Source organism: Lagenorhynchus albirostris, chromosome 10 (genome assembly GCF_949774975.1).
Source record: "Lagenorhynchus albirostris chromosome 10, mLagAlb1.1, whole genome shotgun sequence".
Taxonomy (NCBI): Eukaryota; Metazoa; Chordata; class Mammalia; order Artiodactyla; family Delphinidae; genus Lagenorhynchus; species Lagenorhynchus albirostris.
This window is the reverse complement of record NC_083104.1, coordinates 42,079,128-42,095,798: the sequence shown is the minus strand read 5'-3', so window position 1 is coordinate 42,095,798 and position 16,671 is coordinate 42,079,128. Positions and strand designations below refer to the sequence as shown.

At 43.2% G+C, this 16,671-nt stretch overlaps 1 protein-coding gene across 3 annotated transcripts in view; it reads left to right on the top strand.

Annotated features, from left to right (window-relative positions):
- The window catches only part of LARS2 (leucyl-tRNA synthetase 2, mitochondrial), a 271,915-nt gene that overhangs the window by 155,594 nt on the left and 99,650 nt on the right, over nucleotides 1–16,671 (top strand). The gene's annotated exons all lie outside the window — the stretch shown is intronic.

Below are 16,671 nucleotides of genomic sequence, written 5' to 3'. Positions count from 1 at the left end.
CAACATTACGATCAGAGAATATTCTCTGTATGATTTTCTGGAGGAAAAACATTCCTGTGTGTCTCCTGTACTCTCAGTACTCTACTACCGCACCTTCACTTCTGACACCAGATGTGTGTTCTACAACTTAACTCAATTCTGATACTATCTACATGGAGATGGTGTCAGATCCCACAAGTTAAAGGCTTAGCCCTACAGGACTTTCCCCGTCCCCCACTTCTTATGACAATTACAAGTCCAGGTTGTTACCTATGCTTCTGACCAACTGGCTATAAGTCAGAGGTTCCCACAACCCTTCCTTGATTAATTTGCTAGCAAGAATTCATGAACTTCACAGAATTCAGGAAAGCAGTCTACTTACTAGATTAGTGATTTATTACAAAGGACATCAAAGGATACAGATGAACAGCCAGATGAAGAAGTATATAGGATGAGGTCCAGGAGGGTCTCAAGCACAGAATCTTCTGTCCCATTGGAACTGGGATGGGCCACCCTTCCTGCATGTTATCATCCAGAGGCCCATCAAATCTTACTGTTCAGGAGTTTTCATAGAGCAGGGATGGTCTCCCTGACTCTCCGTTTGAACTCCTCTGACACTGTCCCATCAGGGATAGGGAGGGGCACCTCATTACTGCTGGTTGGGGTGGAAGTCAAGACCCCACCCCTGTGGTCTCCACTGACACCACCAAGGGTTTTTTTTTCTATGTTAACTTGCATTTTATTTTATTTTTATTGAAGTATAGTGGATTTATAATGTTGTGTTAGTTTCTGCTGTACAGCAAAGTGACTCAATTATACATATTTACATTATTTTTTATATATATTCTTTTCCATTACAGTTTATCATAGGGTATTCAATATAGTTCTTTGTGCTCTACAGTAGGACCTTGTTGTTTATCCATTCTGTATATAAAAGCTTAGCGGCCAGTGCGGGTAGGAGAGTCCCGGCTTTCCACTCAACCTCCTGTGATGCCACACTGACACAGAGAGAGATTGGGCTGCCTTGTTATTGCCTCCCAAGGTTGTAAGTCTAGACTCTCCACTGAGCCCTTGCTGGCGAGGGTAGGACTGTCATTTTTTTTCTGTGGTGTTGACTAAGGTAGAGCAATTATTGTCTAAATTTTCTCTCTTGCTAGGCTGTCCCTTTCCTGGTACTCTGGCTAAAGAGAGCAGGCTGTTCTTTTTTTCTTCTTCTTCTTTTTAATTTTTTGTCTGTACTCCTTTGCGTTTCTGGATTACTGGCTTCATTAGCTCCAATTTTGGGACTTATGAGAAAATCTGTGGAACTCACCACTGTGTCACTCCTCAGGTGCTGAGGTCTCTAATTAGTCTACCTTCTCTTTTCAATTTATTGGAGTCTATGTTTGTTTTATACATATATATAATATTCGAAATTTTTTGTTGTACTTAGTGGAAAGAACAAGGAAAAGTACATCTATTCCATCTTCCCAGAAGAAGACAGCGTATATAGTTTCAAATCCCTCCTTCTTGTGAGATTCTGATCTGCACTTCCCTGCCCATATCTTTCCCTTAAACATCATTGGACTAAAAGATCTTCAAAATAATTTTCTATACTATTTTCTAAGTTTATAGTTTTATTTCTTAGTCTGTGTCACATAGGAAATCTTTTAAGCTGTGATGGGTTTCTACTACTTGATGCTTATGGCGCTCGCAGGCAGCAGAACAGCTCATTTTGGGCACTGCTGTCATTTTTGCATCCTAGGAATTGATGAATTGATATTTCCTCTTCCTCTGGATCCATGTCCGTATCTAACAAATAGCCTTCACATTATTCAGGAAACCTAGAGAACTCACATCTCAAAAATATCTTTCAGATGACTCTGCCCTGTTGATCCTGAAACTTTCAAGTATGTTGCAGATAAAATTAATGTTCTTTTCCTTCCAGAAAAATGGAACAGTTGTAGAGAGCTGGTTTGGCACGGATAGTTGAAATACTGGCATCTCCCCAAATAGACCGATAACAAACTGCAACTCAAACCCATTCCTCTCATCTGTAGTTTAATGAAGGGTTTTCTGGACAGTTTAATGGACAGTTCCCAACTGTCTAGTTAGAAAAGCTGTCTATATTGTTTGACTGCCTTGATGAAATTCTTGTCAGCTGGCAAAGAACAGTTACCAGGAAATTAGGCAAATTGTTGCTTCTTGTCTGATTATGGATAGTTTACAGAATCTTGTGCAGTTTGTAGCAGGAGGCAGCTTTCAGGTTACCATAAAAATGACAATGCTCAAAAAATAATGGTCAAGGGACTTCCCTGGTGGTACCGTGGTAAAGAATCTGCCTTCCAATGCAGGGACGCGGGTTCAATCCCTGGTTGGGGAACTAAGATCCCACATGCCTCGGGGCAATTAAGCCTGCATGCCACAACTACTGAGCTTGCGTGCTTCAACTAGAGAGCCCACGTGCTGCAACTGTAGAGCCCACACGCTCTGGAGCCGGCACGCCACAACTAGAGAGAAGTCCATGTGCTGCAAACGAAAGATCCCTCATGCCTCAACAAAGATCCTGCCTGCTGCAACTGAGACCCAATGACGCCAAAAATAATAAATAAATAAATAAAATTAAATTAAAAAAAATAGTGGTCAAGAAAATAGCAAAAGAGGAGCTTACTGATGAGTCTGATTTCAGTTCAGAAAGTGTGAGTTGTCTTCAGAACTGCGAAGACCATGATTTCCCTTCACTTAATATTCATTCTCTAAATTGGCTTCAAGAACATGTAGAACATGAATCTTTCAAATTACTTGAAAATTTAGCTGTAGCCCTAGATTTGAAAAACAAGACCTTTAAGAATAAAATACATGCTCTATAAAAGCAGAGTGTCTAGCATTTGTCATTTTCAATTTTCATTAAATGCTCATTTTCAGTCTAAAGTTAGTCCTGAGATGAAGAAACATAATTATGTAAAAATGAGTTCTTAAACAAATGCTTAGGTTCATGATTTATTAATTACCCTGATGTTAACACCTGTTCCCTCAGTTCTTCAGAAAGGAGGAGAACAGGGAAGGTAAAGGAGGCCAGAGGGAGAAACTCAGCCAAGATGGAATTAAACAGATGGTTGAAGGAAGAGGGATGAGAAGATAAAGCCAAGATGAAGCGGACAGTGAGGCTGAAGAAGCCTGGGCAGTGGCAGTCATGGGGGGTAACAAATAGTTTAGGAGGGAGGAAGCAGTGGCCGTGTGGTCTAGAACAGGGACCCCTGGCTAGGACTGTAGATGACAAAGAGTTGTTGGGAAAGCTGCAAATGCAATGGAATAAAGCAGAACTGGAGAGGTGGGAGGGATGGGTCTAGGGCCTGGAATGCCTATGGGAGGTAAGGTGGGTGATGGATTGCCTTTCTTTTCTCTCCGACACAAATGGGTGTGAATGGGATAGGAATGGGGCTGACAGTTCAGAGAAACTGCTTAAGGGAGGAGAGACTGTGAAAAGGCTTAATGTATAGGTAGGTGGCCTGAATCTTCATGCCCCCTGACCTAATGCCCATATGTTGTTGGTACTCAATAAATCTCTGTGGAATAATTCAGTGAGTAAATGAGGAAACAGAGCCCTGAGTTGGATGGAAATTCCCTTCTTTTTATTCTCTGTACCTCCATTTTCTATCATGATAGCCAGTTATTGAGTCTCTCAGGCTAAGGACTCGGTAAGGTAGACTCTTGGTGAGTATTTTCTCATTGGTGGATTAAACGGGGAGAAACACAGAATTCTGAACCAGTGTTATACCAGGGAGCTGAGAAACTGATCTCAAGTATGTCTCCTTTTGAAAAGCCATTTGTTTTTGATATTGTAGAAGTTGCTAATGGAGGTAAACGTGGTTCTTCGTTTGCCTTTAGAGGTTCAAAGGTTTTGCAGACAGGTTTCTTAGAACACTGGGTTCACTGTAATTGGAGTGACATTTCTCATGTGAACCCCTACTTGACAACATTTAATGTGAATAAGCCAGACTAGTTCCAAGAACAAAGGCATTCTATTGATACTTTTTTAGAAAACCTGTTATATTTAAGAAAACTGGCAAGGGCTCTGTCTCAAAGCTTTAATTTGTTTTTTAAATATAGTGACACTTGACGTCCTGAATTTTGTTGTATTTGTTGCTTTAATGAAGATTTATTGAGCAGCTGCTATGCATAAATACTGGGCCAGACAGTGTTGGAAAGGCAGGCTGACCCTCTCCAGATTCCTTGATCCTCACAACAGTGTCGCAGTTTCCAGATGAGGAAAGTGAGTCCCAGAGAGATGAGTCATTTGTCCAGGGTTACCAGTGAGTCCACAGCAGACCCACAGACTGAGTCCAGTGCTGAGACCCTGGTCTTCAGCCTGCCTGCCCTTCACTCCTTCCATCCACTGACCTTCACCTGCCTCCAGGAGCTGACAGCCTGTTTAGAAAGGTGAACAAAATTTGGGGACTTAAATAAAAGGGTCAAAAAGTTTGGGTCCTAAAAGATGGAGATGTACTTGGCACTTAAGACTCAGCCAGGCAGGAGATTGTGACCAAGATGGCAGAGTAGAAGGACGTGCTCTCACTCCCTCTTGTGAGAACACCAGAATCACAACTAGCTGCTGGACAGTCCTCGACAGAAAGACACTGTAACTCACCAAAAAGATATCCCACATCCAAAGACAAAGGAGAAGCCACAATGAATCAGTGGGAGGGGCGCAATCACAGTAAAATCAAATCCCATAACTGCTGGGTGGGTGACTCACAGACTGGAGAACACTTATACCACAGAAGTCAACCCACTGGAGTGAAGATCCTGAGCCCCACGTCAGGCTTCCCAACCTGGGGGTCTGGTAACGGGAGGAGGAATTCCTAGAGAATCAGACTTTGAAGGCTAGTGGGATTTGATTGCAAGACTTCGACAGGACTAGGGGAAAGAGACTCAACTCTTGAAGGGCACACATAAAGTAGTGTGCGCATCAGGACTCAGGGGAAGGAGCAGTGACCCAGGGGAGAACCAGACCTACCTGCTAGTGTTGGAGGGTCTCCTGAAGAGGCGGGGGTGGCTGTGGCTCACCATGGAGACAAGGACACAAGCAGCAGAAGTTCTGGGAAGTACTCCTTGGTGTGAGCCCTCCCAGAGTCCGCCATTAGCCCCACCAAAGAGACCAGGTAAGCTCCAGTGTTGGGTCACCTCAGGCCAAACAAGCAACAGGGAGGGAACCCAGTCCCACCCATCAGCAGACAAGTGGATTAAAGTTTTAATGAGCTCAGCCCACCAAAGCAACAGCCAGCTCTACCCACCACCAGTCCCTCCCATCAGGAAACTTGCACAAGCCTCTTAGATAGCCTCATCCACCAGAGGGTGGACAGCAGAAGCAAGAAGAACTACAGTCCTGCAGCCTGTGGAACAAAATCCATATTCACAGAAAGATAGACAAGATGAAAAGGCAGAGGGCTATGTACCAGATGAAGGAACAAGATCAAACCCCAGATAAACAACTAAATGAAGTGGAGATAGGAAACCTTCCAGAAAAAGGATTCAGAATAATGATAGTGAACATGATCCAAGACCTCAAGTGCACACGGAACATTCTCCAGGATACATCACATCTTGGGTCACAAATCAAGCCTCAGTAAATTTAAGAAAATTGAAATCATATCAAGCATCTTTTCTGACCACAACGCTATGAGATTAGAAATGAATTACAGGGAAAAAAATGTAAAAAACACAAACACATGGAGGCTAAACAATATGTTACTAAATAACCAAGAGATCACTGAACAAATCAAAGAGGATTCAAAAAACACCTAGAGACAAATGACAATGAAAACACGACAATCCAAAACCTATGAGATGCAGCAAAAGCAGTTCTAAGAGGGAAGTTTATAGCTATACAAGCCTACCTCAAGAAACAAGAAAAATCTCAAATAAACAATCTAACCTTACACCTAAAGGAACTAGAGAAAGAAGAACAAACAAAACCCAAAGGTAGCAGAAGGAAAGAAATCATAAAGATCAGAGCAGAAATAAATGAAACAAAGAACACAATAGCAAAGATCAATGAAACTAAAAGCTGGTTCTTTGAGAAGATAAACAAAATTGATAAACCATTAGCCAGACTCATCAAGAAAAAGAGGGAGAGGACTCAAATCAATAAAATTAGAAATGGAAAAGGAGAAGTTACAACAGACACCACGGAAATACAAAGCATCCTAACAGACTACTACAAGCAACTCTATGCCAATAAAATGGACAACCTGGAAGAAATGGACAAATTCTTAGAAAGGTATAACCTCCCAAGACTGAACCAGGAAGAAACAGAAAATATGAAAAGACCAATCACAAGTAATGAAATTGAAACTATGATTAAAAATCTTCCAACAAACAAAAGTCCAGGACCAGATGGCTTCACAGGTGAATGCTATCAAACATTTAGAGAAGAGCTAACACCCATCCTTCTCAAACTCTTCCAAAAAACTGCAGAGGAAGGAACACTCCCACACTCATTCTATGAGGCCACCATCACCCTGATACCAAAACCAGACAAAGATACTACAAAAAATGAAAATTACAGACCAATATCACTGATGAATATAGATGCAAAAATCCTCAACAAAACACTAGCAAATAGAATCCAACAACACATTAAAAGGATCATACACCATGATCAAGTGGGATTTATCCCAGGGATGCAAGGATTCTTCAATATACGCAAATCAATCAATGTGATACACCATATTAACAAACTGAAGAATAAAAACCATATGATGATCTCAATGGATGCAGAAAAAGCTTTTGACAAAATTCAACACCGATTTATGATAAAAACTCTCCAGAAAGTGGGCATGGACAACATAATAAAGGCCATATACGACAAACCCACAGCACACATCATTCTCAGTGGTGAAAAACAAAGCATTTCCTCTAAATTCAGGAACAAGACAAGGATATCCACTCTCACCACTGTTATTCAACATAGTTTTGGAAGTCCTAGCCATGGCAATCAGAGAAGAAAAAGAAATAAAAGGAGTACAAATTGGAAAAGAAGTAAAACTGTCACTGTTTGCAGATGACATGATCCTATACATAGAGAATAGTAAAGATGCCACCAGAAAACTGCTACAGCTAATCAATGAATTTGGTAATGTTGCAGTATACAAAATTAATGCACAGAAATCTCTTGCATTCCTATACACTAATGATGAAAAATCTGAAAGAGAAATTAAGGAAATACTCCCATTTACCATTGCAACAAAAAGAATAAAATACCTAGGAATAAACCTACCTAGGGAGACAAAAGACCTGTATGCAGAAAACTGTAAGACACTAATGAAAGAAATTAAAGATGATACCAGCAGATGGAGAGATATACCATGTTCTTAGATTGGAGGAATCAATATTGTGAAAATGACTGTACTACCCAAAGCAATCTACAGATTCAATACAATCCCTATCAAATTACCAATGGCATTTTTTATGGAACTAGAACAAAAACTCTTAAAATTTCTCTGGAGACACAAAAGACCCTGAATAGCCAAAGCAGTCTTGAGGGAAAAAAACGGAGCTGGAGGAACCAGACTCTCTGACTTCAGACTATACTACAAAGCTGCAGTAATCAAGACAATATGGTACTGGCACAAAAACAGAAATGTTGATCAATGGTACAAGATAGAAAGCGCAGAGATAAACCCACACACCTATGGTCAACTAATCTATGACAAAGGAGGCAAGGATATACAATGGAGAAAAGACAGTCTCTTCAATAAGTGGTGCTGGGAAAACTGGACAGCTACACATAGAAGAATGAAATTAGAACACTCCCGACCGCCATACACCAAAATTAACTCAAAATGGATTAGAGACCTAAATGTAAGACCGGACACTATAAAACTCTTAGAAACATAGGAAGAACACTCTTTGACATAAATCACAGCAAGATCTTTTTTGATCCACCTCCTAGAGTAATGGAAATAAAAACAAAATTAAACAAATGTGACGTAATGAAACTTCAAAGCTTTTGCACAGCAAAGGAAACCATAAAGAAGACGAAAAGATAACCTTCAGAATGGGAGAAAATATTTGCAAACGAATCAACGGACAAACGATTAATCTCCAAAATATAGAAACAGCTCATTCAGCTCAATATTAAAAAAACAACTGAATCCAAAAATGGGCAGAAGACCTAAATAGCCGTTTCTCCAAAGAAGACATACAGGTGGCCAAGAAGCACATGAAAAGCTGCTCAACATCACTAATTATTAGAGAAATGCAAATCAAAACTACAATGAGGTATCACCTGACACCAGTTAGAATGGGCATCATCAGAAAATCTATAAACAAGAAATGCTGGAGAGGGTGTGGAGAAAAGGGAACCCTCTTGCACTGTTGGTGGGAATGTACATTGGTACAGCCACTATGGAGAACAGTATGGAGGCTCCTTAAAAAACTAAAAATATAATTACCATATGATCCAGGAATCCCACTACTGGGCATATACCCAGAGAAAACCATAATTCAAAAAGACACATGAGGGGCTTCCCTGGTGGTGCAGTGGTTGAGAGTCCGCCTGCCAATTCAGGGGACACGGGTTCATGCCCTGGTCCGGGAAGATCCCACATGCCACGGAGCGGCTGGGCCCGTGAGCCATGGCCGCTGAGCCTGCATGTCCGGAGCCTGTGCTCTGCAACGGGAGAGGCCACAACAGTGAGAGGCCCACTTACCGCCAAAAAAAAAAAAAAAAAGGCACATGCACCCCAGTGTTCACTGCAGCACTGTTTACAATAGCCAGGTCATGGAAGCAACCTAAATGCCCATCGACAGACTAATGGATAAAGAAGATGTGGTACGTATATACAATGGAATATTACTCAGCCATAAAAAGGAACAAAATTGGGTCATTTGTTGAGACGTGGATGGATCTAAAGACTATCATACAGAGTGAAGTAAATCAGAAAGAGAAAAACAAATATCATATATTAATGCATATATATGGAACCTAGAAATATGGTGCAGATGGACCAGTTTGCAGGACAGGGATTGAGGCACAGATGTAGAGGACAAACGTATGGACACCAAGGGGGGAAAATGGCGGTGGGGGGGGGTTTGGTGGGATGAATTGGGAGATTGGGATTGACATGTATACACTGATGTGTATAAAATTGATGACCAATAAGAACCTGCTGTATAAGAAAAAGTAAAATTAAATTTAAAAAGTAAAAAAAAAAAAAGGAAGACTCAGCCAGGCAAGAGCATGGAGCACTAGGCCTCCCTTTCATTCCGTGGTGGCCTGGACAGCAGACTGATTCCACCCCACCACGGTGGGGAAGGGAGCGGGTGATCCTTAGATACCCCTGGGGCCCCTGGCATCACCATTCTCCTCTCATCTATGTGCTAAGCATTTGCCAAATACATTGCCGACATTTTCTCGTTTAATCTTCGTGTCTATCCCAGGATTTGGTCCAATTATTGGCTCCTTTTACAAATGTATTAATTATTTATTTGCTGCATAACAAATTGCCCCAGAACTTAGTAGCCTAAAACAATAAGTATTTATTATTTCATCATTTCTGTGGGATAGGAATCCAGGCATGGCTTAGTTGTGTCCTCTGGCACGGGGTCCCTCATAAGGCTGCCATCAAGGCCAAGGCTGAGGTCTCATTTGAAGGCTCGCCTTTGGTGGGATCTGCTTCCAAGCTCATTCATGTGGTTTTTAGCTGCTGGACTGAGGGCTGGTTCCTTGCATTTGCTGGCAGAAGCCTACGTTAGTTCCTTGCCACATGAGCCTCCATAGGGCAGCTCACAGCATGGCAGTTGGCTTTTTTCAGAGCAAGAGAGAGTGAGAAAGAGACAAAGAGAACAACGGCCAAGACAGATCCACAGTCCCTTTGTAACCTAATCTTGGAAGTGACATCCCATTACTTGCTGTATTCTATTTGCTAGAAGCAAGTGTCTAGGGCTCAGCCCACACTCAAAGGAAGGGGATAACATAAGGGTGAGAATACCAGGAGGCAGGGATCATTGAGGTCCCTCTTAGAGGCCACTTGCCACAACTTATGGGGAAAATGAAGTACAGATATGGATAAGTCACTTGCTTTGTATCACATGGCCCCTAGGTGGGATCTGAGCCCTAACCTCCTGATTCCAGGACACTGCATGCCCTGCCCCCACCCCACTCTTGCTCATTACTCGCAGGCAACGGTGTCTACCTGGCCCTTTACACCCTTATAATAGCAACTTAGAAGGTGGGTAGGCCATCCTAGGCCTCTTACCCAGAGATTGTGGACGGTGAGCCCTCCTCCCCCGTTATATTTCCCCCGTGGTTCTGCATTTAGGCCAGATCCTTCCCTTTGGAGCCTGGGTTGTTGGAATTGGTTATATGGATACATACTAAGGTTGTCTGGGGGCCTTAGAGGTGGCCATGTGGTTGCCCCTTTATGACCCCAGGACATTTGTCTGCAGATGGGCCATCTCTAGTTCCTTTAATCTCTTCTGTGTGAGTCTCGGGGTGTGTATTCCAAGTATGTTGGAAAGCTCCTCACCAGGGCAAGAGTTGCATTGCTGTAGACCTAGCTCTTTGGTTTTCTTCTTCCTTTGAATCTAAAGGTTTTCTAGGACTGTAAAGCCATCGGTGCATTCCCAGAGTAATACACAATCACTATACAGCATCAGTGAAGTTCAGAAAACTTTATAATTTTAAGAAAATCACCCACAATCATCAATGTCATCCTGAGGCAACCCAATGTTTGTTTATATGTCGGCATTTTTTCTAGTATTCTTATCATTTTTCCCTTATATAATTGAAACCATAAAACATACTCCATTTTGTATCAACTTTCATGTTCCCATGTCATTAAAAATTATATATAGTTTTTATGTAAATCAAGGATATAACATTTAAAATATTTATTCTAGCTTTAGTGCAAGTTGTACAAATATTCAATAGAAAGACAGCTATGTGAACATTTATAACACAAGTTTAACTACATGTAGTATGTGTTTGGTTCATGTGGCTTTCCGTGTTTGAAAAGATCTAACGTGAAAGTCTTACAAAAGTTGGGCTGACATTGAGGGGAAGAAATCATTCGGGGTCATACGTCATCAAGTCACTCAGACACATGTTTGGATCCTAATTTTGCCTCCTACTGGCTGTGTGATCTTAAACAAGTTACTTAGAGACTCAGTTTTCTGAAAGGTAAAATGATTTATTCATTCAGCAGCCGTTTTATTAAACATCCATTGTACCAGGTACTGTTCTAAGCTCTTGGAATATATCAGTGGGAGGAAAAAAGACAAAAACTTTTTTTTTTTTCCCTCACCGCGCAGCTTCTGGGATCTTAGTTCCCAGGCCAGGGATTGAACCCAGGCCATGGCAGTGAAAGCGCCAAGTCCTAACCACTGGACCGCCAGAAAACTCCCCAACAAAAATTCTTTCTTTAATGAAGGAACCTTACAATTGACTGGGGGTGGGAGGAGGGGAGACAAAGATAGGCAATAAACATAATAAATAAGTAAATAATATAGTATGTTAGGAGGTCATAAACGCTACAGAAATAAAAAAGTGGAACAAGGTAAGGGGAGGGGGACAGGATGGCCAGGGGTTAATTGCAATTTTAAGCAGGGATGTCAAGTCCACACTTGATAACTGTAATAACTGACTGCTTGCATCATAATAAGAACTAAGTGAGATGTTTCTAAACTGCCAAAATGGGACCCAGTACTAGGCAGCGCCTGGTAAATGTTTGCTATTATTACTGCTGTTGTTATTCCTAAAAGAAGATTCACTGCAGTATTCCTTTATCTAAGAGTGCTCCAACCTGTTCCTCCTGCTTGATTTACCCAGACCTCCTTGGAGCACTCATTTGAGTCAGTCTGGGCACAGCCTGGCTGTACTTTCCAAGGTGCTGTTTCACTGCCTGGTGCCTCTCTGAGCCCAGAGACCTGGGTTCCTCTCTTGATTCCGTCACCCAAAAGCTGGGCAGTGTTAGGCAGGCCACCCCCTCCTCACCGAGGTGCCGTTTCCTCGTGTGTAAAGCAGCATTCATGGCACCACTTTGCAGCGCCACCGTGGGACGCGGGACGGGAGAGGAGAGGAGGGGAGAGCTGGAGGAGAAGTTTGGGAGCGCAGAGCCGTGTACAGATGTGTTCTGTTATTTGCTAATCAAGACTCCAAGCCAGGGCTGTGCTGAGTGGTCTGCCTCCACTCTCTATGCCCCCTCCTGCCTGAGGATCCTGTAGGAGCCTCTAAGTGAGGAATTAGTCATCTTCCCCCCTACCTCTTCCTGTGAAGCCCCAGGGGAAGGCCAGGCCACTCTTGTTGGTTTTCTGCAGCTTCTCTTCTAGAACCAAGTCTCCTCTGGGAAGAGGGATGAGCTGTCAGACAGTCTTGTATTTTTAAACAGCTGATCATTGAGCACAGTAGTTACCTAATCAAGTTTCTGTGTCTGTTGGATGGAGGTGGTTATTTCTTATTGTTTTCTTATGTTTGTTTTGTGAAAACAGACAGTGACGATTGACTGTAAGGGCAAAGAGAATCTGTGTTGGGGCAGGCCTGAGGCGCACAGGAAGGATTTGAATCCAGGACAGGCTCCTGGAGAGACCCTTCTTAGCACAGTGCACTGGGGGCCCTTGTTAGAAATCTCATATGGACTAAATTGTGCCCTTAGCTCCTGTCGAAGCCCAGTTCATTAAGTTCCATGAAGACACAAGGGCAGGACAGAGGACCCTGTCACTTAATGCAGTATTTGGGCGGGAGATGTATTTGGGAAGAACCTCTCTGCAATGGTTCTCAACCCTGGCAGCACATGAAGTTTCTGGGGGTGAGATGAGAACCAGGCGCCAGTAACCTTTAAAGCTCCATTTCAAGGTGCAACCAAGTTTGAGAGCCAGTGCTAAGTTTAGAGGACTTCGTGCGGGGGTGGCCATACATGTCCTATTCTGGCAGATGTTTCTGGTGAGCCTCCCTCTCCCTTCTTCCAACACAGCAGGTGCACAGAGCTGTGGACTGGAACCTTGAACCATCACCAGTGAGGAACATCTGATGCAGTATATATATTTACTCCTAAGCTCTGCAGTATGAATCCTGAGGCAGGTTTCTCCAGCCTTTAAGCTGTGCTATGCTTTCAGAACCCCTCCCCTTCAGAATTAGAGAACCTAGGAAGGAATAAAAGGCAAGGCTATTACCATACATTTCCTTTTGATCCATTGCAGTAAAGAGCAAATGATAGAAATGCACAGAAAAGGTATGTGAGTATCCCCCTCTCTCCTCTGTTTACAAGATTGGTTGTTTTGGAGGCAGAAGGCTCTGTTGAGACTGAGGAGAGGGGAGACGATGCTGGAAACTGTGATGCATGGTGGTGGCTCACCTTTCTTACTGTGTTTATTTTCCCCGTGTACGTGGCCACCGAATGACTGCCTTGATAAAATGTTGCCTCAGGTTTTGGTTTGTTTCATTTTCTTCAATCCTGATAGCTGAGCTAAACACTGTGAGGTTGCAATGCAAATTAAATGCATGATGGCTTTGAGTGGTTCTGTGATCTGGGACCAATCACTGTCAAAAGTGCAGTGGGACCAAGAAACAAAGACCCAACTAAATCCTGCCAGAGCAGAAAGGTGGGGATAGGAAACGACCTTGCTGGCTCTCCCTGCAGTGGGCATTGCCACCAGAGGTGACTGGGAGCAACCTGGTGTGGATTTCTCGGTCTGGGTCATGTGTTTTGGTCTTCCCCTCATAAGCACTATCTCTTTTTAGTCAGAAAGCCAACATTTGGTAAGGGATGGTGATGGCAAGCTCTTCTGACCCCAGTCCATTCCTCTGCCTTTTGCCCTGTCCCAGTAGCCCAATGAGGGCATCAGCCGCCTCTGAGAGGGGTGTGGTGGTGGAGCCAGCCTCACTCCTCTCGTCACACACTCTGAGTCAAGCAAGGGAAGTGACACCATTGATCTGTCATATGTGCCCAGCGTGTGCTTTACACACATCATCAAATTTGTCCTTACAGCCCCTCTGACAGACCTCATCACCCCTCTCCTCTAGACAGGGAAACTCAGCTGTGGCTACAAGGCTAATGATGATGCAAGGACTTGAACCCAGTCAAATGGCTGCAAAGTGGGTTTTCCTTCCCTTGGATCTCTCTCTCTCTCTTTTCCTGGAGCAAGGAGTGTCAGCCTGAAGAGACCTCAGTGAGGTACACTGCAGTCAGTCACCTTCACAGATCAAATGCTGTTTTCTCTCAGGGACAATCTGGTGGATGTCTGCACCTCGGCCTTCTTGTGGCCATTGCCGAGCACTGTGTGCAGGCAGTCCTGGCAAGGCTGGCTTGGTTATTAATCTGTACAGTCACTGAGGTGTGGGTAGCAGGCCTCAAAGGTTCACGTTTTGATCCTTACTTGTGTTCTGGGATGTGTCACCTTCTCTGTTGGGCCCTGGGTTTGGCTGTGAATGTGCAAAATATTTCTAATGCTAAAACATTTCTAATGCTAAAAGTGTGGAGGAATGAGTCTAGTTGAGATTCCAGATGCATAAATTTGGTCTCTTGGCAGCTAGATTGCACTTTCTAGAGCTCAGGGGGTTATAAAAGTCGACATCTTTATATAGATCTGTGTGCAGCGTGGCCGAATTGCAGTTGCTTTTGGAGCTATTACTTTGAATTACCTGACTTTTTGTTTTAAAAAGAAGGATGCTTTCACGTAGGTGTTGGCTTATTTGGAAAGCAGGGCAAGGAAGGCACAGGAATGAAAAGGGATTTTGGAAAACAGAGAACAGCCCTCGTTTGATTCCTCTGGTGGTCTCACTGAGAAGTCTTACCAAGATGGTGCCGTCCCACAGCTTGAGGACAAGAATACCCAGCCCACAGAAGTAGGGCTCCCCTTTGGAGGACAGGCAGGGCTGGGCCTAGACATTTGGGTACTGTGGGCTGGATTCCAAAGGATGATCTTTAAACATTTTGTTCAACAACTCTTTCATGGGCGGGGATAAACTGATGTTGTGTCAAGAAAAACCTCTCTAACTTCAAAATAGGAAATTTATTACATGAATTTATTACAGGAGATTTTCCAGGTCAGACAGCTACTCGGAGGTATATTGAATGATTTAAAATTTAGTTCATAAAGTCAGTCACTCCTTCTCAGTGAGTAGCATTATGTGTGCCTAACAGTTTCAGACCTGTGTCTCCTGGCACCCAACTTGCCAGATCTCCCCTCTGGTTGGTCTCAGCGTTGGTGGAAGGGCCGGTGGCTGCATCGTGCAGCATTCCCACCTGCGTTGCATGATGTGCTCAATGGAGATGGGGTCACACCAGCTAGAGAGGGAAACCTAAGTTAATTTACTGCCGTTTCCACTCTTCCCAAGGACGTTTTATCGTTTTTACGGACTGCCCTCCAGAGTTTCTTGGCTCATTCCCCTTAATCTATGGTTACAGATTCAGACTAAAAAAGATTGAAATCCTTCGAGTAGGGTTTCTCCCTTTGGCATTATTGGCATTTGGGGCTGGAAAATTTTTTGTTCTAGGGGCTGTCTTGTGTATTGTATGTTGGGTTTTAGCAGCATCCCTGACTTCTACCCACTAGGTGCAATTGACAGCTGCCCCCACCCTCGCCCCCATCACAGTTGTCACAGACAGCAATGTTTCCAGTCATACCTGGGGAGCAAAAGTTTCCCCATTGAGAATCCCTGCTTTAGGAAAAGGAAGGAAGGGGTCTTAACATCTTTGTGGGTGCTGAAACCCCAGAAGACCTTTGTCTACAGGGCTGGGTTTTAAATTAGTTCCCAAAGCGTGAAAAGGGAGTCTCAATTTCTAGCCAGTTGACTACAGTGAAGCTTTTAAGCAGTTTAATTTCAGAAAGATATGTTTGATGCTTTTTACTAAGATGAGGCATTAGAAGACTAGAAATAGCTGTTCGGGTTTTTGTTGTTGTTGTTGTTGTTGTTTTTAATCAACAAATCAAGGGAGGTTCCAGAAAGGCTCTTTGACTTTTTCAGGAAATACTTTTCCGAGCAGGGTCTCTGACCTACCATGCTTATGGTTCTTGTGAGACTGGACTCCTGCTCTGGCGTTTCTTCATGGAGTGGGCAGTACTGAGGGTCGTGGCTGGGCCCTGTGTGCAGCAGATGGGAATAAATGGGCAGGAGCGAGGTTCCTGTCCCCAGGATGTCCCCAGCCTCCTCTAGGCAGGAGCCTCCAACACTTCAGCAGGAGGGGCGGTGCAAGTGAGGTAAACATGAGTTGAAACAGTTCTGTTGGGTTTGGAATGACGGTGCCGGAGCCGTGGTTTTCGAGGTGTACTCTTTTAGCAGCTGATGTTACTTTTTCTTCAAATGACATGTGCAAAAACACAATATAAATAAAAAATGTCAGACCCAAGTTTGAAGGCAGAGTGAAAGAGGGGACCTGTACCCCACACACCTCATCTCACCTTGGAACTGACACTTCCAAAGACAATGCACTTTGCATCACCCGTCTGACTGAAAGTGGGCTAATGCGTGGTTGGATAATCTTGTTTTTTTCCTCCCCCTGACTGGATCTATCATCTTTTTTCTATTTTAGATAAAAGTAGTTTTCAAAACTACAAACCTAAGTGAAGATTATCATGCTGTTCCATTGCTGTGTAATTTTTACTCTCAATCTATGGAAGCAGATTCAGGGGCTGAGAAAATGCATATGTATGTACATACATACATATACATATTCATTAGGAGTATTTTGATATTTTGTTTTGAAAAACTTA